At 41.4% G+C, this 20698-nt stretch overlaps 1 protein-coding gene across 1 annotated transcript in view; it reads right to left on the bottom strand.

Moving 5' to 3' along the window:
* Positions 1-15437, bottom strand: part of PAG1 (phosphoprotein membrane anchor with glycosphingolipid microdomains 1) — a 130136-nt gene extending 114699 nt beyond the window's left edge. Inside the window, exon 1 of the mRNA XM_080802289.1 lies at positions 14988-15437. The gene's annotated coding sequence lies outside the window, so the exon portion shown is untranslated. The remainder of the gene's footprint in view (positions 1-14987) is intronic.
* Between the last annotated feature and the right edge of the window lie 5261 nt (positions 15438-20698).

Below are 20698 nucleotides of genomic sequence, written 5' to 3'. Positions count from 1 at the left end.
AAGGCGGGACAAGTTTAGCTCTTTAAAGTTGGGAGACAGGAGAGAAAATGATACTTGTGAGGATGCTGCAGCTGGAGTAGGAGGTGGGCGTGAACCAAGACACCCAAGAATGAAGCTGCAGATGGGAAAGGCAAGGAGCCTACTTCCACTACTGAGGGGCAATGATGCAACGTCTTTTCCTGTTGACGGTTCACCTTCAGAGGAAATGTTGATATTACACTGAAGTGATGAAGAACTTTAAAAAAAAGTAACAGTAGCAATGTAACCCCTACTGTATGCTCCAGTTACTTTACTCACTCAGCTATTAGCTCACATTGATCTTCAAGAGCTTATTACTTGATGACGTTCTTGAGTTCCCAAAAGGCAAAATTCTTGGATGTCCCTAAAAACATGCCGTTTTTCCCCAAGGCTGGTATAACACTGCAGTATGTTCTTTCCTCTATAGAAATTATAGAAATTAGGTCTCCCTTGGTGGTAAATGGGTCCCCCAACCTACAGTATGTCCTGCTTAAGTAACACTGCCATGCCACCACACATACTCACATGCAACAAGGGCAAATTTTACGCACCAATCAAAATATCCATTCACATTCATAGCCACTTAGGAATACCATGGAAAATTAGTTAAACACCAGTGTCATAGAGTTACAGTTTCCTGAGTACCACCACTGGAATGTGGAAATTAATAAAGACATGAAATTTATGTGAATAACTATATGTGAAAAGAAACACATGTGAAAAGAAACTAACGAGGCTTGCTAAGTACCATTAAGCAAATTATATAAGATTATGCAGAATTTTTAAGAAATTGGAATAAGTCTGAAGTAGCTCACTTTGTACTAGCATCTTACTTTCGATGTGAGAATGCACTAGATACCATGCGTTGTATTCTTCATGCCTTTATCTGCTATCTCACTGCCCAGAGATTTTGGGATGGGTGCGAGGATTACTTCGCCTGAGTCTGGGGCTACCTGGAGTGACAGCTGCCATTGCTCCTTTTGGATTTTTCTTGAAGGATATCATTTTGACCTCACAAAACTAACTTCATCCTCTGGGCCCCTGGGCCCCAGGAGTTCTGGAGTAAATGAACATGGCTACAATCCAGGGCTATAACAGGGAGGCAAAACCACAAACCACAAGAGGATGTAGATCTGGCCGCCGTAACACATCTGTACCTGGCCTTCTTCCACCAAAATTGAACAGCTAACTTGGCATTTTATCAAGTCTGATGAGAAGCTAATGATGTGAAAGCAAGACAAGTATACTCGGGGCTAAATGGTATGAAATGTGTGTTTGGCAGGGGGGTGGGAGGGTGGGAGTAGAAAAGAGGAAGGAGCAATTATTTGAGATGTAATATCCTGGGATACACTGCAAGTTCACAAACCTTTATCCACAATTTTGAAATGCAAATTTTCTGAAAAAATTTCTGAAACTTTGTTCCTTTGCTACCAAATGAATATACTCTAAAAACTGACCTGAGCTGACATCAAGTTATTTGGTCATCCCCTGTCTTCTTAAATGTTAATATTCATGCACTTTGCAACAGAAATTACTGTTTCAAAAAAAAAAGAAAAGAAAAGAAAAGAAAAGAAACTACTGTTTCCTGGGATCACGCTGGACTATTACATAACATACAGTATATAAACTGTATTACCTTTCTAAAAGCTGAATTCTGAGAGACATGTGTCCCCAAAAGGATTGCTGTCCCCCTACACAACTCTTCAGACCAGGGAATTCTCTGGATTTAATCCTTTTGTAGTTTTCCCACATCATGAAGTATTCATCTGACCTCAGCTTATCAATGATTTCAATGACATTATTTTAGTAGACTGATTCACAGGGAACAAAACTGGTCAAAGCTGAAAAACAGGCATCCCATGGACTGTTTGATGTGGCACATATGCTGCATTAAACATACATGCTTATCTTCCCCTTTGCCACATTTTCCACCTGATTATTCTGAGAATTCTGATAACAAAGTACACTCAAACCTGCACTATAGCTGGGTGTGGCAACAGTAAAAAGTAAAATATAAACATGATAACCTTCAAAAAGACATCAAACTACATTTTTACTTGCAAAAATTAATATCCCAAATGAAATGTCCAGAGATTTCCTAAAAGGCAAATCTATAGAGAAAGAAAGTGAGAAAAGAGAAAGAGACAGAAATATCAGCAGTGGTTGCCTGGGGTTGGCCATGGAATACAGTGACCACAAATGGGCACAAGGGATCTTTTTGTGGTGATGGAAAAGTCCTAAACCTGGAATGTGATGGTAGTTCCATAATTCTCTACATTTACTAAAGACCACTTAGTTGCACACTTAAAACAGGAGATTTTCATGACATGTAAATTATAACTGAATGACCATGTTAAAAACTAATATCCTAAATTTCTAAAGTAACACTTTTTATGTCAATATCTCCTCTTCTTTCCTGATGTTTCAAATTAATACCAGTTGAAATGGAGAGAGAGAGAAAGGCAATAAAGGGAACCTATTCCTCATCAAGGGAAAAAGAGAAATTTTACCCACGAATGACTAATTTCACATCTAGCCAGAGAACATAAATTTCTTCTGGATACTCCTTTATATTTAGCAAATAAAATCAAAATTATTTTTTAACATGTCATATATTCCTCTAATTCCAGCATACATCACATTGAATAATAGTATTTTATTTGCCAGTCATCTTTAAAGAGAGTATAAACTCCTGAGGGCTGGGACAGATGTCGAGGTTTGCCCTGTGTTTTCAGGACCTCTTAAGTGCTCGATAAATGATTATATTGATTGCAAGGATTTCTTTCTAAGGACCATCTATCACATTTTCATTTGCTTGAACAAGAGAATGCAAATTAAACAGACATTCCCTACTTTCTAGATCAGGGTTTCTCCACTTCAGCACTATTGACATTTTGGGTCAGAGAATTTTTCCCTAAAGAGGGCTATTTTGTGCACTGCAGAATGGAGGAGGGCATTCCTGGTCTCTACCCACTTGTGCTAGTAACATCCCTCTCCCCAGTCATGACAATCCAAACTGTCTCCAGACATTGTCAGATGTCTCTCTGCTCCCAGCTGAGAACCACAGCTCTCACTAGAAAGAGAGTGAGACAGATCAACTCAAACTAACGTGTTCACATTTCAACAACGCCTTTTGTGTTACCACTTTCTGCAGTGAGGGAGAACATCAAAAAAGAAAAAGCCTATAACTAGGATATGATGATTTTCTGACCACAGGCCTTGGCATATTACAGGGAGAAGAAAAGGAGAACATTCTTTTTATTCTTCCTGTAACTGTGGAGATGCGAGAGGCTTATTCTAATCCAAGGCTGACAATTTTCAGGATATGTGGAGCTGTGAAAATACATAAGAGAAGGGTCCAAATGCCAAGTGGCCCATGGCTATAAATGGTATAAAAGCATGTTCATTGCCAGCACTGGGCTGTTTATTATGAACTGCATCTAGGAGAACAATTTTGAAAATGCTATTGAATATATATTAAAAGAAAAGATCTATAATAATTCGGGTCCCGACATGCCACTATTAGCAAATCACTCAGCCAGTGGGAAAGGTTAAGAGCCGTGGTGGCAAAAATCATTAAATTAAGTGTAAGTTTAACACTTTGTTATTTTATTTTATTTTTCTCAACAACCATAGTGTTTCATAATCCTGTTTCAAATATCCCAGCACAAAGCCTGAAAAGCTGTTATCCATACTGTATACTTTTTTTTTTTTAAGATTTTATTTATTTGAGAAAGAGAGAGAGACAGAGAGAGAGAGAGAGACTGAAAGAGAGAAGGAGCACAGGGAGGGGCAGAAGGAGAAGCAGAGAGCCTCACGTGGGGCTGGATCCCAGGACCATGACCTGAGCCCAAGACAGCCACTTAATCTACTGAGCCACCCACGTGCCCCCATACTGTATGCTTTTAATGAGACTCCAGAGTTTTTAGTTTTAATTCTATTTTGGAGATACTGAGCATTTCACATTGATGGTAAAGTTTAAGACACAAATTTTAGGCAAAGTGACTATTACATAATGAAGCAAAGGAAAAAATATTCTTAATATCATCTGAATACATTTAAATATTTACGGAGACTCATAATATTTTACTTGAAAACATCTTTATTTGTTATTTAGAAAAATAAAGGTGTACACTTCTGACCTCAACACTGACAATTTGGGTACAACATATGAAACTATTCTAGTTTTCAACCACTTCTGCATTTATCAATCTGTTATATATAAGAAAAAACTACAGGAGACAGTTACATGTCAATTCCTAATATTTGAAAAGGAAGTGCATCTTTTAAATTCTGTTTGTAAAAACGTTTACATTTTTCTCTTTGTGCCTATCGGTAAATGCAAGCAGATTTAGGACTTTGAATATTAAACATGTAATTCCTAAATCCACTAAGAGAAAGAATATACACGATATGCAAAAACACTCTATTCAATCAAGCCCTAACTATACACATAATTATGGTATTCAAATTAGATTATTAATTTAGACATGCTCTATCATGTCAAGTATACACTCGCATAAAAATGTCTGAACAAAATTCAGTAGGAAATAAAAAGAGGTAAAGAAAATTCAGTTATTCTTTTTAGCTAATGAAAACTCCTGGTACAGAATGTTAAAATGTATACTCATGGGAAGATTAGTAGGAAATGCAGCTTAATTATTTATCTAGGTGGTGGGTAATAAATACAGTACTGTCAAATCACCTCAACAGAATACTAACTCTGAGCCCTGGATTATCATATTTGCATTTGGATGAAATTGGGACACATGAGGCATGAAATGGCCAAATTAATTTCATTTTACTTCATTTGTGTTTCCTCACATATTATTATAAATCTAAAATGCAATAAAATCATATATAAAATACCATATTACTTATATTATTATCTAAATTTTCATATGCCTCTACTGTACCTTCTCAATTACACTGCACTAAGGCCACTATAATACGCCAAGTGTAATAGTAATTACTAGAATTAAGACAGGTGCCTACCATTTTCATAAGACTTTTTAAAATATATAAATGTACTGTATTTTTAAAAATCAGTACCAGTAACAAAAGATCAACGCACCAAATGTCGCAAAACATAAGCCCCTTTAGATTCTACTTTTCCTACTGAAGCTAACATGTAAAATTGGCACGGTGAAGCTTGAAATTGAGATTTAAGGATAAGCACTGGTACCAGCATTTTGCTACTTGCTAGAAATTGCTTTCATCTGGAAACTGCCATTTAGCAAGGTTCATAGATTTTTTTTGTGAAATAAAAAAAATACAGCACCATACACTTTACAAACTGTCATAAAATTCCATGTTCTCATGAGTCTAACATTCCTGTGTCTTAATAGCTAATAATTGATTTAAAGTAGCAAAACTAGGTAAATCATAATTTTAGAATACCAGGATCTAAAAAAGAAGTTGTAAAACTAAAATAAACCCTGCATCATTTTACACTGCTTACATGCAAAATGCTCAAGACAAATGTTTTATTCCTTTGGCATTAAACGGATAACGTGACAGCTGCTTTGGCGAGATAAAGCAAGCTACATCATTTAATGTATTTGGAATATACAAGAATAATATTATAAGGGAAAACCAATAGCTTAAACTAATTTGGTTAATTTTTATTTCACATGCACACACACATGCACACACAGAATGCTCCTCACCTACAACAGCCATTGCAACAACTGAACTGAATTTGTTGCAACAACAAATTTACATTGCATCACAAATACCAAGTTCAACTACCATAATTTTGCAGTTTAAAATATTCACCCTTATATTTTATAACTCAGAGGCTTTTTTTTTAAGCTTCTAAGATAGGAAAGAAAAAGACGCTCATTTTGTGAAGAAAGATTTTCCCCTGGTCTAACTTAATTACATACATTTGCATAAATAACCTGCGGCCCATCAAATACAGACTAGCCAACGCAGTTTCTACTGTTGTTGCCTTGAGCAGACTAATAAAAACAATCTCTGAAATGTTCCACCTGCTAATCTTCCTTTAGTAGCTATTCACGAAGACAGAGGCAACATGATGAGTGGCAAGAACCTGGAATCTGAAGTCAGAAGGCTTCAGGTTGGGTCCTGGGAGCTGAGCCATTTATGAGCTGTGTTATCTCCGCCCAGTTATCCCAACCCTGAATCTCAGTTCTTTCATCTCTATAATTGGAGTAATTCTGTCTTTAGGTCAAAATTAAAGCCAAAATGGCTGAGGACTAACATGTATGATATCAACAAAAATACATGGTCATGATTTCCATCATCCCCAAATACTCTAGTTTGTCTATAACAAGACCTCTTTCGATGGCAAGTGAAAATTACAGGAAACTATACTCAACTATGTCTCAAATATACCAATGAGCCAAAAGATTCATTTACAACTATAAAAGGATTGGTTCAAAGGTCCAAACCCTCTTAAGATGCTATGACCACGATAAAAGCTCAGTTTCCGTAAACTGCCAAATAATACGCCATTTATCACTTTCCCCCCCAGCGTGCCCATTCGTGGATACAACGAGACACGATTGTTAGAAGAACTGAGCACTTTATCCACCAAGCAAGTCACTCTTTCATCCTTCCCACTTTCCCAAGTGCCTATGACCTGTGGCCAATGAAGGAGATAAATGAGTGGAAAAGAAAAATAAGAAATGCCAACTCAATCCCCCGTGCAGCTTCAGACCCAGGATCATGTTTTTTCATGACTTTATTTCTTTTTTCTTTACCCTTATCCAATGCACCCACCTCCCAGATGCAGGCCTTCATGTTTATTGACAGAACAGAAAGCTGCATGAAGAAGGGCCACCGTCATCTGTGTAGATAGAAGAAAGTTAACAGGCAGACCCGTCCCTCTGCTCACTGCTTTCTTCTATTTCATTCCTTTTGTTATCATCAAGCCTCTCATTTTGCTTTGCCTCTGGTTTCTGCCACTTTGCATCCAGGCACTTGTCAAAAGCTTCCCTCACTGGATCTCACTAGCCCATCTCCCTTGCTTCCACCTGCGGTCTTGGCCATCATCTTCTTTTTTTTTTTTTTTTTCCACTCCACGTGTTCTCCCAGGCAGATCACCACCTCCACAGCAACGTGAAACACACAGAAGGCTTGTAAGCTTTTATTTTCAGCTCAGCCTCTGTCCTGAATTCTAGAACCACAGCTGGTACAACAGTCCTTTGACTCTCAGGCTCTGGAGGAGCCTCTGGTGCCTCACATCACGCAACTTCGCCAACAAGCGTGTCAGCTTGCCCCGCAGACTGCACAACCCTCTGTCTTCACTATCAGGACCAACGCCACCTCTTTCCATTCAGTCACCCAAGCCAGAGATCTGGGAGTCATCCTTAAAGTCACCATCTCCTCCCTGCTTCTCCCCTCCTCCTCCTTTCCCCACTCGTACCAGTCCAAGTTCAGACCTTAAACCTGCACTAGGATTCATTCAACAGTTTGTTGTTGTTGTTGTTCACAGGGCTTCTGTGTCTGCCCCCCACCCCACACCCCCATTCTCTACAAAACAGCCAGAGTACTCATTCTAAAAGAACCCCCAAAAGTACGCAAATTCATCTGGACCAAGTATGGTCCACAAGACACTTCCTAAAGTGGCCCCAGCCTCCACTGTCCATCTCTGACCTCGTCCATGGCCCTCGATGTGCACCAGCCACTGGGGACAACCAGCTGTCCTACAGACATGCCACCTGCCCTGTTCAGTACTTGCACTGCACCGTTCTCTCTGGGCCCTCTGCTCAGAACGATTTCTGTCAGCCCACTCCCATCCTCAGCTGCCTGGCCCCCTCTGACTCGCTGGCCAGACTCAGATCCACCCCTACACTTCCAAAGGGAAAGTCATCCCCTTGGAGCAGGTACCCCGACAGAGCCCAGCATCTTTTATGCACACATCTCGTTCTGTTGAGATTCTGGAAGGCAGTGCAAGGATTCTTCTGTTTGAGGTTTCAACATCCAACAACATGCCTGGTATCCTATCAATATATATCTGCTAAATGCATAAATGAGTAAATATCATTCCTACTCAATCTGACTCAAACACGGCCAAGCTGCTAGTGATTTGATTATGTGTGAATTACAGGTTCACAGCTCTCCTTAGAAGGTGTCAGGGAGAAAAGAGTAAGACCACAGTGGTTGCAACTCCCCAGTGCTGAGTGCAGAGGTTGCAGTATTCTTGTATACAACTGTGTTACAACTTGGCTTTTTTTAATTAAAAAAAAAATCACTGTGTTATGTGGTTTTATTGCCTCTAACTTATAACATGAGCTGCGTCAACAATAAAGTTTCCCAATAGCTTCAGTGTGTTCAACGATAATGGGAATGACAGAGGAATGGGTACGGTCGGGGGGTGAAGGGCCAGAGTGAGCAGGAGCAATAGTAACAGTAATGATCCAGTCACAAATGCAGTGAGACCAAATGCCCAAAGACTTGCCTGATTACGCTTCATCACTTAGAGAGTAAATCCACAGAAAACCTTACATATGCAACACTGGGAGCCCTGTGAAGACTAGAATAACTCACACCTTTTGGTATTTTTACAAAATTAACTGAAGCTGATCACTTGCAAATGAATACAGGATATGGTATGTCGATGTTGGGTCCTATGAAATCATAGAGAAGATATAAAGCTGTTGCTGATCAACTGCAAATTTTTTTTTTTTAACTTGCCTACTCCATAAGGTTTGTAATGTTTCTAGTGCTCTGTATTTTAAGTAAAGGCTCTCCAGTCAAGTCAAATTTCCCTCTCCTTTGCAATAGTGTCCATATTTAGAAAATTGAATTTTTCATAAGTTTTGAGTCACTCACAGGTTTGAAAATCGTACAGTTCTATAAAATCAAGAAGGGGGAGTAGATGAAACATCAACACAATATGCCAAAATGTTATAACAACAACATAAAATAATAACTCAAAACCCAAGGAATATGAAGAACTTATTGAAGAAATGCTGGCTCCAATGTGAAATCAAGAAAAAAGTGAAGGAAGGGAGGCTCCGAGGAAGGGTTTTAAAAATATTACAAGTTGGCCATAAATTCTGTCTTTGTATTGTGCATTTGGACTGGAATTAGACTACAATACAGGCATAGAAGATGTGATGCAATGTTACCATTCTGAGACAACACACTTGACCCTTATTTGTTAGACATATGTATTTACAAACCATAGTCTCATTGTGAATAGCATATGACACTGTTGCAGTAATCTCCATTACTGATACTTTTTTTTTTTTTTTAATTTATTTGACAGAGAGAGAGATCACAAGTAGGCAGAGAGGCAGGCAGAGAGAGAGGAGGAAGCAGGCTCCCTGCCGAGCAGAGAGCCCGATGCGGGGCTCGATCCCACGACCGTGGGATCATCACCCGAGCTGAAGGCAGAGGCTTAACCCACTGAGCCACCCAGGCACCCTTACTGATACTTTTTTTTATAAACATTTATTTTTTAATCTCCACAGAAAATCTCAGGTTTCTATACTTCCCCTTTCTTTAATGAGAGGGACACAAAGTATGTGACCTAAACACAAATAAAGTTAACAGGCCTCTCCATTGGGTCCCATTATCAGTCGAAGGCTTTCCGCTTCCTATTGCACAAGGCTAACACGCGGTTTTCCTTTTCTCAGTTTGATGTAGGAACTAAGCTTTAGTTCTTTCTCCACAAAGACATGGTGATGACCCTATGTAGTCAATGCCAGATGCTGGCTATGAGCAAGAAGGTGGGCAATGGGCTTCCCTCGCATCTCTTTAGCGCTATTCCAGGGTTATTGTGGGAACTAAGACAGATAGTAGAGGATTATTTTGAGAAGCACAATATAGGACACCTAGGCAGCACAGCTGAGCGATCATGAAGGCTCCAAAATTAGATGCAGCATGTACTGCATGGAACCCAGGCCTTGTCAGATAGCCGTAGACTCCATTCTTGGCTCCAAAACTTAATAAAGTGGACCCTAGACAGGTGTCCTGACCTTTCTAGGCCTTAGTTTCCACTTTTGAAAAACAGAATAATAAAGTAACTACCATATAAGTTTGCCATGAGGATTAAATACCATAGGTAAACTTCTTAGCATGGCAGCTAGCACATGGTAAGTGCTGTGTGTTAACAATTCACTCCAGTTCTTATCTAGAAGGCATGACCAATAAGGACTAGAAAGGTGGCAGATAAAAAATTCTCAGAGCTGTGTCCCCCCATCTCTGCCCCTTGTCCTCACATTCAGCCATGCCCCTTGAGGGACTGTCTTGAGGGACTGTCTCTGCCACGATGAATATGAACTGCCTGCTCGTATTCCAACACATCTCTCACGATGTATGAAGCAAGAGCTCTAGAAACAGAATCAGCTCCCAACTCCCCAAGCCAGAAGTGAATATAATTCAAAAGAGTAGATATGACTAGGGAGAGTAAATGATCTTCATTCACTTTATCCATATTAAAATTACCTGTTTCCTGTACATATATTTTCTGACAGCAGGAAAAAGCCAATGTCAGAGAAGTTATTTGGGAATCTGGAGGTGACCACAGATAAGCCATTAAATAGTTCACACAGATGAGAAATAAAACCGAGCTATGTAAATTCTAAAGAAGTAGTTAAAACTAAATTATGGACCCAGCTTAAGTCATGAAAGTGATCAAGGAAGCCTTCAATTATACAATAACCCAGAATGGAGGAGCGTTTGAAATGTAAATATTAATTGAGTAGAAGGGAATATCTGTACTCTGACAAAGAGGGTTAAAACTGAAGTAGAGGCTTTTTCAAAGATGTGAAGGGGCTGTTGATGGCAAGGGTTCTCTTTTTGGTGCATGGTATCTGTGGAATTGTGTCCCCAGGCATACTGAGGCACTCTCCTGAAAGCTCATTCCCAGAAAGTTTTTTTTAAACTGACATGTAACGGACATATAAAATTCTATCAGTTTCAGGTATACAACTTAATGATCTGGTATATATGTACATATTGCAAAATAATCTCGGTAAGTCTAGTTAGCATCTGCCACCACACAGTTACAACTTGTAATGAGAACTTCCAAGATTTATTCTCTTAGCAAATATCAAATATTCAATATGGTATTATTAACTATAGTCACCATGCTGTACAGAGAGTCTTGATTTCAAAAAAAAAAGAAAGCCAACTTAGAACATGTGTCCCCAAGTACTATCGGCGATAGAATATGTTCACTAGGAGGATACACCAGTCTACAAGCAGTCTGTTGCTTATGTGCCTTACAGAGCAATTAGATTTTAACATCTAGAAAACAGAATAAATATTTACCAGAGTCAGAACACTATGTAGTATCTGGATGATAACCTAGGAAAGCTACACACACACACACAAACACAAGGCCTCTCAATCATTCTCAACCTCTGAAGTCAGGTGAGAAGTTCAACAGGCTATGGACCAGACTTTTAACAAAGTACTGCTCACAAAGGACCCCGGAAACTGCTTCGCATGACACTGGCAATTAAGGCCTAGAAGAAGCATGCTTATTTAATGTAAAGTATAAATGATTTCTATTTCTGAATATACAGTAAAATGTGCAGGAAAGTATAACGGCTCTCTCTTTCTCTCTCTGCCCCGCCGCTGTTCTCTAGCAGGGACTGAATTCATGCTGAGGTATGATGCTCTTTGTGGATGGATGACAGCTGCCTGGGCTGGTTTGCTAGGCTGTGTGGATCACTGCAGCCACATCTGCAGGCAGAAACAAACCAGAGAGCATCGTCCTCCAGTGTGAACTGTCACATACCATTTTTTCCCCAATAATTCTCTGAATATATAACTGGGGAAGTAGAAAGCAATGGAATCCACCTGAAAGTGAAGGAGAAAACACACTTCACCTGCTGGCACATCTATCCTGTGCTCGCCTAAGCAAGTTATTTAATAATATTTATGGTAATAATAATAACTCCCAATCTTGAAGAACTATGTTGTGAGTGCTGTTAAACACTTTGCATACTTTAATGCTTAACTAGAATTTCCTCATGTGTAAATTGAAGATAATAATGCACCTATTTTATTATTATGAGGATTAGAGAATAGATGGAAAAAGCAAGATCAAAAGGAAGTTAAGGCGGCAAGGTCAAAAAGAACAGGATTTGAAATAAACAGACATAGGTTAAAATCCCAACGCTGATTTGATCTCACTGAGCTTCAGTTTCCTCATCTCCCAAGTGGAGACAAAAGCACCCACCTCAGTGAGGAGGGAGACAGTAAATTAAACATCAGCTGCAACACCAGAAAGTGTTCAATAAATGTTTATATCCTCTCTCCTATTATACCTGTGACCTGCTTCCATTAACCTCCATCAGCAGCCATTCAGTCCCTGGTATCCAAAGATGTGTTTCCTTTCATAGTAATGATAATTTTTTAAAAAAGATTTTATCTATTTATTTGAGAGGAAGAGCGAGTAAGAGAGAGCATGGGAGGGTAGAAGATCAGAGGGAGGAGACTCCTGGCAGAACTGGGAGCTAGATGCGGGACTGGATCATGGGACTCTGGGATCATGACCCAAGCTGAAGGCAGTCGCCCAACGGACTGAGCCACCCAGGTGCCCAGCAATGATAATTTTATTAGCTTAATAATGCCAGACATTGGTGGGGCACCTGGGTGGCTCAGTGGGTTAAAGCCTCTGCCTTCAGCTCAGGTCATGATCCCAGGGTTCTGGGATCAAGCCCCAAATCGGGTTCTCTTCTCTTCTCTGCTCGGCGGGGAGCCTGCTTTCCTTCCCGCTCCCCACCCCCCCACCCCCGCCTCACTGTCTGCTTGTGATCTCTGTCTGTTGAGTAAATAAATGAAATCTTTAAAGATTTATTTATTTATTTATTTGACAGACAGAGATCACAAGTAGGCAGAGAGGCAGGCAGAGAGTGGGGGGAAGCAGGTTCCCTGCTGAGCAGAGTGCCTGATGCTGGGCTTGATCCCAGGACACTGGGATCATGACCTGAGCCCCTGAGCCGAAAGCAGAGGCTTTAACCCACTGAGCCACCCAGGCGCCCCAATAAATGAAATCTTAAAAAAAAAAAAAAAATGCCAGACACTGGCTCAATGGCTTTACATCTATGAACTCATTTAATCCTCATCATAATTTCCTGAAGTAGGTACTGCTGTCATTCCCAGTTTACAGGTGAAGCACTGAGACACAGAGTTTAGGTAACTTGCCCAGATTCAAGTGGTAGGAGAGCCAAGAGCTCAGCTGCCTAGTCTACCCTCCTTACTACAGTGCAACAGTGCTGATAGGGGTGAGTCTGTTTGAGAGTCCATGCTGGGATATGTTCTCTTCTAGACATAAGCAATGGATGCTCTCACAAAACACAATGTGTTGCCTAACTTTTCAACTTCTGAAATAACATTTTTGTAATTTCCTAGGATTCTTTAAAAATCTATGATATGTTTTTAAATGTGGTGCCTATAACTAGCTCATCTTGTTCTATGTGTTGGAATACCATAAATAAAAGCACTTCTCTTTCTAAAGACTGCCTGGATAAATCTTACATTATAACACACCCCTGAGTTTTGGTTGAAACATTTATTACAAGTCCAAATTTAAATATATATATATATATATACACACACACATATATATATCTAAATTATATATGTGTGTGTGTTTATATATGTATATGTATTATATATATACATATATTTATATATGAAGTCTTAATGCTGTTTTGTTAAACTAATGACTTTGATACCAAATAATCTGAAAATTCTCCTTGCTTCTAATGTTCAGTCTTAACAGTAATAGTGGTACTACATGTAATTCAAAGTATTCCTTTTACAAATTTAACTGACTCAAATATTAAACATCAATGATGATAATCTATTGCTCTACTTAAAAGCAATCTCTAGGGGATGGATGAAAAAGAACGGTTATAGAATTCTATTCTTCAAAGTAGAACAGGATAGCTACCTATAAATCGTGCCCTTTATTTATTAAGATAATTAGGCCCATCAGCACACTTAACTTTCAGACTCAACAAATGTCTGGGATGAACAATTTCCACTTTTTCTAAAACAAAGGGGATGTGTTCAAAAAGGGTCCTCTGCAAGCTCTCTGCACAATGCATGCTATTTTAAAACATGATTTATGTGTCTAATTCCTGGAGCTGCCTTGAAAAATATACTGGGGTTTTTCCTCGCATGCTACCTATTAGGAGAATACACTCCAATCTGAAGAGTGCACTCTGTTTCACACTACAGAACGCTATATCATGTCAGCATTTTCATTAAATACTGTTCAAGCTGGACCTTAAACAAATGGAACGCAGAGCCACAGCTGCAGCCACTGCAGAGACACAGTTATCCCGCCGGGAGGCTTATATAAGAGGCGCAGGGCAGCAGGGTGAAACCCAAGTGCCATCATCAGAATCCTATTTCTTTGAGACTTGCCCACATTCTTGAAATGTATGAAATCACATACAATGAACGCATTTCTCATTTTATTTGCCTTATGGCACAAAACGCTGTATTGACTTACAAGTTGTTTTCTCCCCAAAGGACTGGACTCTAATTAAGGAAACACTGGCAACTTCTGCCTAGGGGAAGAGTAAAGTGGGATGCGCGGGAAGCCGGAAGGGCTGGGGAGGAATGACTTAGCTCCCACCTCCAAAGACCTATCGCATCCAGGAATATTACAGGAGTCACTCCCCGGAGGACTTAGGATAGAGGTAACAAGACCCTGCACGCACCCTCCACTGCCAAACACACACAGTCAAGGAGCTCGCAACGTGCAATCAGCAGCAGGCGAAATGCCCTCGGAGCACCTGTCCTCTCACAGCACGTTTCCAACTGGCACGTTCGAGAGAGGCTGCTGCCAGCCCGCCCTGGATTGCCTCTCCCCGCGTGCCGGGTCTGCTTCTTCGCACCCTGAACTCCCCGAGACGGAGCCCCGCTCCTAACAAGAGGGGCCGCTCCAGCTTCCCACACGAAGATAATAAAAACGCACCTCCCCTTTCCACGGCCCCCTCCAACTTCAGAAACTACAGTCAACTCACCGGGACGGAGGAGACAGGGAGCCTTCCGAGGGGACCTCGCTCCGCGGCGCTCAACCTCGCTGGCCCCGCACTGCCGGGGCGACGGCGGGTGCCAGGCTAGGCGCTGTCGCTCCGCACCAGCCGCCTCGCTCCGCCGTGCCCGGAGCCCGGCACTCAACCAGGGCGCACGGCCGGGCGGCGGCGGCCGCAGCGGCGACTGAGGCTGCACCCGGCCGCGCGGACCGAGAGCTGCAGATGCCACCGACCCCGGAGTGCGGCGCTCCTAGCCCCTGGTGCGTGTCTGCGGCTCCGAGGGAATGGCGACTCGGCGAGGAACGCGGCAAGGGGCAAGCCGAAGCGCTGTTACCCGCAGAGCCTCCAGCCCGCTCCCAGGCGGTCGGTCACATCGCCGGCGCGCCGGCGGGGGAGCTAGCGGGCGGGCACCGCAGTCCGCACTCGCCGCCGCGCCGCGGAGAATGACAAGCGCCGAGGCGGAGCAGCCGTGCGGGGCGCGGGGCGCGAATGCGCATGATCCCGGCCCGCTGCGGCACGTCACGGGGGAGGGAGGGGCGGGGAGGGGGCGAGCTGGGCGGGGCCGGGGTGGGGGCCCCCCGGGGCGGCTCGGGCGCGGCGCCCTGCTCCCTCGCGGGAAGGTGCAGGAAGTCTCCCGCCTCGGGTTTTGTGGACCTAAAAGCTGCGTAGTTGAACTTGTCTCCAGAGCCCATTGTCCCTTAAAAACCACTGTTTACTCTAAGCGGTCTTTAGGGCGCTGGGCAAGCCCAGGAAAGCCAGTTTAACTCAGGTTATAGCTTAACCGTACAGGACTGCGATTTAGGGGACAATGGTCCTCTACCTGGCTGTACATTAAAATAACTTGGGAAGCTTGTAAGAGCCCTTTGCCCTGACCGCACCTCCGGAATCCAGACTCCGTACAGGAGAATCCCAGGGCGAGGCGCAGGTATCAGTTGGTTGTAAAGCTTTCCAGAGGATACCGACGCACAGCAGAGGTTTTCAAACCCTAACGTGTGTGTCAGAATCTTCTGAGGATTTTGTTCAAATGCAGGTTTCTGATTCAATAGGCCTAGGCGCCAGGGGAAGATTCGTCATTTCTAATGAGATCCCGGATGACGCCGGTGCTGTAAGACCAGACCATCTTATCCTTACTACTCCAAGTGTAGTGTAGAAGAATCTGGAGGAGAGCTTCTGAAACGCTGAGTGTGAGAATCTCCTGAGAAGTGTTTTGTTGTTTTTGTTTTAATTGCAGAGCACATTCCCAGGCTCTACCCATGTGGTTCAGCCTCTGAGGCGCTGCTAATTCCATTTGTAAGGAGCACTCCAGATAAGACTGATAATGGGTGTTGTTTGACCCAAACTAAGGGATATTGGGCCCCCAACCTGGAGTCGGGCATACACTGAGAAGGGCCAAGCTAGATCTAGAACTCAGAACATCTGAGTCCGAGTCCAAGCCTAAATGGTATTTTATCTAACCTGTCCAAATTTTCTACCGTTGTTATTCATCGCTTTACTTAGTAGGAAATATGTATAAATCACATGAAATACACTTGCACACAACACATTCTGTATTCTTTACACATATTAAAGTGGCTTAAAGTTGGCTGAGGGGGAAGGCTCATTAGGAGGGGAGGGGTGGAATAAGGGATATTAGATGGTCTGTCCCATTGTGCACTGCAGAGGAAAGGGTATGTAGGAGGAAACAAACCTTAGCTTCACCCTAGAGCCTGGAATGGCATCTTGGAGAAGATCCAGGAATCAGCTTTGGCCTCTGGTCTCATAGCACAGATTGAAACTCGGGTGTTGAAGAACTTATGAATATATGGTGTGTCACAAATATTACCTCAATGAAATCTAAAAATGGTCTGGGAAGTTGGATAAAAAAGATAATGGGCCCATTTTATAGATAAAAAAGGATGCTCTGGACATTAGTTGACTTGCACAAGCAGTGGAACTTGAACTAGAGTGCAGATATCAATGGTGGACCTGGGTTTCTATAATTCTAAGGAGAACAGTGGTTCAGATCTCACAAGGAAAATGGTTTCTGTGTTTATTGTTCACATCCTTTAAAGGCTGCGCCTAAATTTTGAGTTAGAAAGCATTTCGTTTTTGTGAGAGGAATTGCGTTCTATATCCTCACTCCACTTTTGCAGCTCTACAAATGGAATGCAAAATGTTCTGTTCGGAGAGCATCCCAGTCCCAGGACATCACAGTTACATAATGCAGGCTTCACCAACAAGTTCAAAGAGCAGTGCTCATATTTTCTGGTGACAAGTGTAATTACCATCCTTATTTTATCCAGGCCCAAAGAAGTCAAGTGATTTAGACAAAATCCAGGCAATGTAGTCTCTGTCCTTTTCTGCTCCCCTTTTACCAAATGACATACTGAAGATTATTTTTCATTTCCAAATTTTTCATACCAAGATTTACCATCATGAAATTAGAACCAAATGTATTTCAAAGTCACTCCTTGATACAGAACCAGAAATATAAGGGACAATTCTTATGCTTGTGGTAAATGCTATAGACTATATTCTCAGTGTAAAAGTTTTGGGCTGAAGTATGTGATACTTATACACAATCTTTCAATGCACATGTTTGCCTTGGAATCCTACCTACCTTTATCTTTGCTTTTGATGCAACTTTTCCTTACAGCTATTCTTCTGTGTGATTATGAAATAAAAAAATAAATGAATGGCTGATTAAAAGAGAATTCTCTGTAAATGAAGGAGCTGGTTGTAGAATTTTGTTAGTTCAGTTTTTAATAAGAAAATATTTTAAATAAATTTAAAAAAACCACAGAGGTTGTATACTTGTCATATTGGGACCTTTAGAAGATCCCAGAATTGCCATCCTGTTTTCTTCGTGTAAGAAACTCCAATAAAAATATTTATCTGTATAGTATATGAATTAATTCGCATATTGACTTTAAGAAATCCAGAATTTAGTTACATAAAAAGTTAATTAGTATGTCCCATTGCCATTGTATTTTGAGCCACTATTATTGGCACTAAACACATGAACTGTGTACTATTGGTTTAATATTGACTGTCTTAGCATTAACCATGTCTAATTAAGAATTTGCTTCTCATTAGTTGGTGGTGTTGTCGGGCAGGAATAGCAGCTTAGTTGTTTTTTTTTTTTTTTTTTTCCTCTCTGAGGTCTGCATTCTTTATGCGTCAGCAAAGCCTGCTCTTTGGGTGAGAATTTCTTCATTCAGTGCCTCTAAAAGTCCCAACAGTGAGGACTTCAATTACATAGATGCTAGCAACTCATTAGAGAAATTGTACCTAAAATAGATTTTTATTAAACTCTTTTTGCTAAAGATCACAAGCCAAGCTGAGAAGTCTGGGCCCCCAAATTTGTTAATTACATTTCTTCATCCATTTTACTCAGTTTCTCTGACATGAAAATCTTCCAACCTCTGCCGACTTCATACTTACAGTCCAGAGCTTGGACTTGAAGTCCACGGTGACTGGCAAAGCTGAGACAGAAGTGGGAACTCAGAATTAGATTTCACTAGGCAAAAACTAAGGTTACCATAAAGATTAATAGAAGTTGTGCTTGATTTTTGGACATGGCTTATTACAGTTTGCTCTGTTTGAACACTTGCAGCTGCTAGTAACTTCACCGGAAACCATAGTTGAATCCCTGGTGGAGGGTTGCGGTGGGGGAGAGGGGATAGGGAGATTAGCATTCTGTCTTTTTCTCTTGGGAAACTTTGGAAAACTATTGGAAAGCCCAATTCCTCTTGCTCTAACCTAGGGAATTTACCAAGTGCCTGAATTTTTACTTCTAGCTTGATTGTTCTAAATAATTTATTTAGAACTTAGAACAGTCAAGGTAACAAACCCCAACCCAGAAAGGAAATTAGCACTGGGTGCGGATTCTAACCTCATGGTAAGAGTAGGGTTTGGGGCTGGGGTAGAGAGAATTTGGGGACTGAAGAGGAAGACCGGCTATGGACTTTGGTGGCTGAAGAGCAGAGGCTGGAGGAGACTGGGCATCAGCAGTCTCTGAGATCAAGTTGGCAGAAGTATGTACTTGTGACCAAGAGAAAGAGCATCGAAACTGTACCTGGAGCTTTGTGCTTTTGTTTCCACTTAAAGATCTTAGGGGTCCCATGTTTGACCTACCCTATAGGAAAGAATGATCAGAGATTAATAAATAGATTACAAATCCCTTATAAATAGATAAAAATAGGTAACTGCTTTAAAGAACTACTGTATAATTTTAATGTCTAAGAATTATATCTATGCCTCCCTAATTGCTCCCAAATTGCCCACAGACAGAAGAAAGCGGCTGGTGGAGAAGCCACATGCACACTTGGAACCAACCACACAGAACCATCTAGCTCCAGCTCCTCTCATTTCCTTCTGTCTGCTGAAATCACACAGCTGCCATCTGTAATTACCTAACTTGGAGTGCAGATAGCTTCAAGCACATAGTAGGTTCTTAATAAAAGCTAGCTGTTAGTATCAGCTTTGTTTTCCCTCCTAGAGTGAAAATCTGCAGCTCGCTGTCTCCTAATGTCCATTTATCATTTTAATGTAAGCAGTGATTAACTGTAGATTTTAATGGAGTGCTTTGTTTTTCTGACAGAAGACTTAAGAGTGACTCTAGGGCTCTTCTGAGAACAGGGGAATCCTGGAGAAAAGGCTTTCAGGGGAGATCAAGACAAAGCCCGCTAATGTTACTCTGTGGCCTCACGCTGTACTGCAGGGGAAAATGCAGGGCTTAGGACTTGACGTGTAGATCTTTATACTGGGAGAAAGAAATGATGGCGGCAAGAGAGAGAGTACTTAACAGAAGTGAAAACAGAGCTTGCCTTAAGGAAATGTCTCCACATTACAATTGAAGAATGGATAGTCCCATCACCTTCTGGCATCCTGACCCTACATATTCCTTACATTTATATCCCACCATCTTCACTCCCGATTTATGGCTATAAAACTAAGTGGATGCTCATTACGTTGCAAGAGATTTCTTCGGTTCACTTTTTAATTCTTCTGCCTTTACTATCTCCATAGAATGTAATTCTTACACACTTATATATATATATATTTTAAAGATTTTATTTATTTATTGACAGAGTGAGCGATCACAAGCAGGCAGAGAGACAGGCAGAGAGAGAGGGGAAGCAGGTTCACTGCTGAGCAGAGAGCCCGATGCGGGACTCGATCCCAGAACCCTGAGATCATGACCTGAGCCGAAGGCAACAGCTTAACCCACTGAGCCACCCAGGCGCCCCCACACTTATATTTTAAGTAGTCATCAGAGGAAACCGTGTGTCATTAGTGATAAACCATTTGTCAGTCCACAAATAAAAGATCTTTCAAGACTGGGAAAGGAAGATGTATAAAATTAATTACAGTTTAAGTTCTAAGAGAAGCTGGTTGTACAGTCTTCAAAGTCAGAAAGCTGTAAAAGGTATTTAGTGGCCAAAGCATGTCTCTCATTTCTTGCCCTCTTGTAGATTTTCTTCCTCCACTCCCACCCTCTCAACATTTTTTCGGCAAATAGACTTTTCTGCTCTCAGACCCTGGAGTAGAGGCCATCTCTTGCTACAGAGGATAAAAGATGACAGGAAGAGGAAATTCAGCATACTGTGGCTCTCTTCTTGAGCCAGTAGCCCATTTAGAAATGCACGAATGTGCACCGTTTACATGAGTTTCTTCCTCGGTCTACATAAGCTTCCTTATCTTGAAGATGAGGATAA

This window comes from Martes martes (assembly GCF_963455335.1).
Source record: "Martes martes genome assembly, chromosome: 4".
NCBI lineage: Eukaryota > Metazoa > Chordata > Mammalia > Carnivora > Mustelidae > Martes > Martes martes.
The sequence above is the reverse complement of the archived record's forward strand: the minus strand, read 5'-3'. Positions and strand labels throughout refer to the sequence as shown.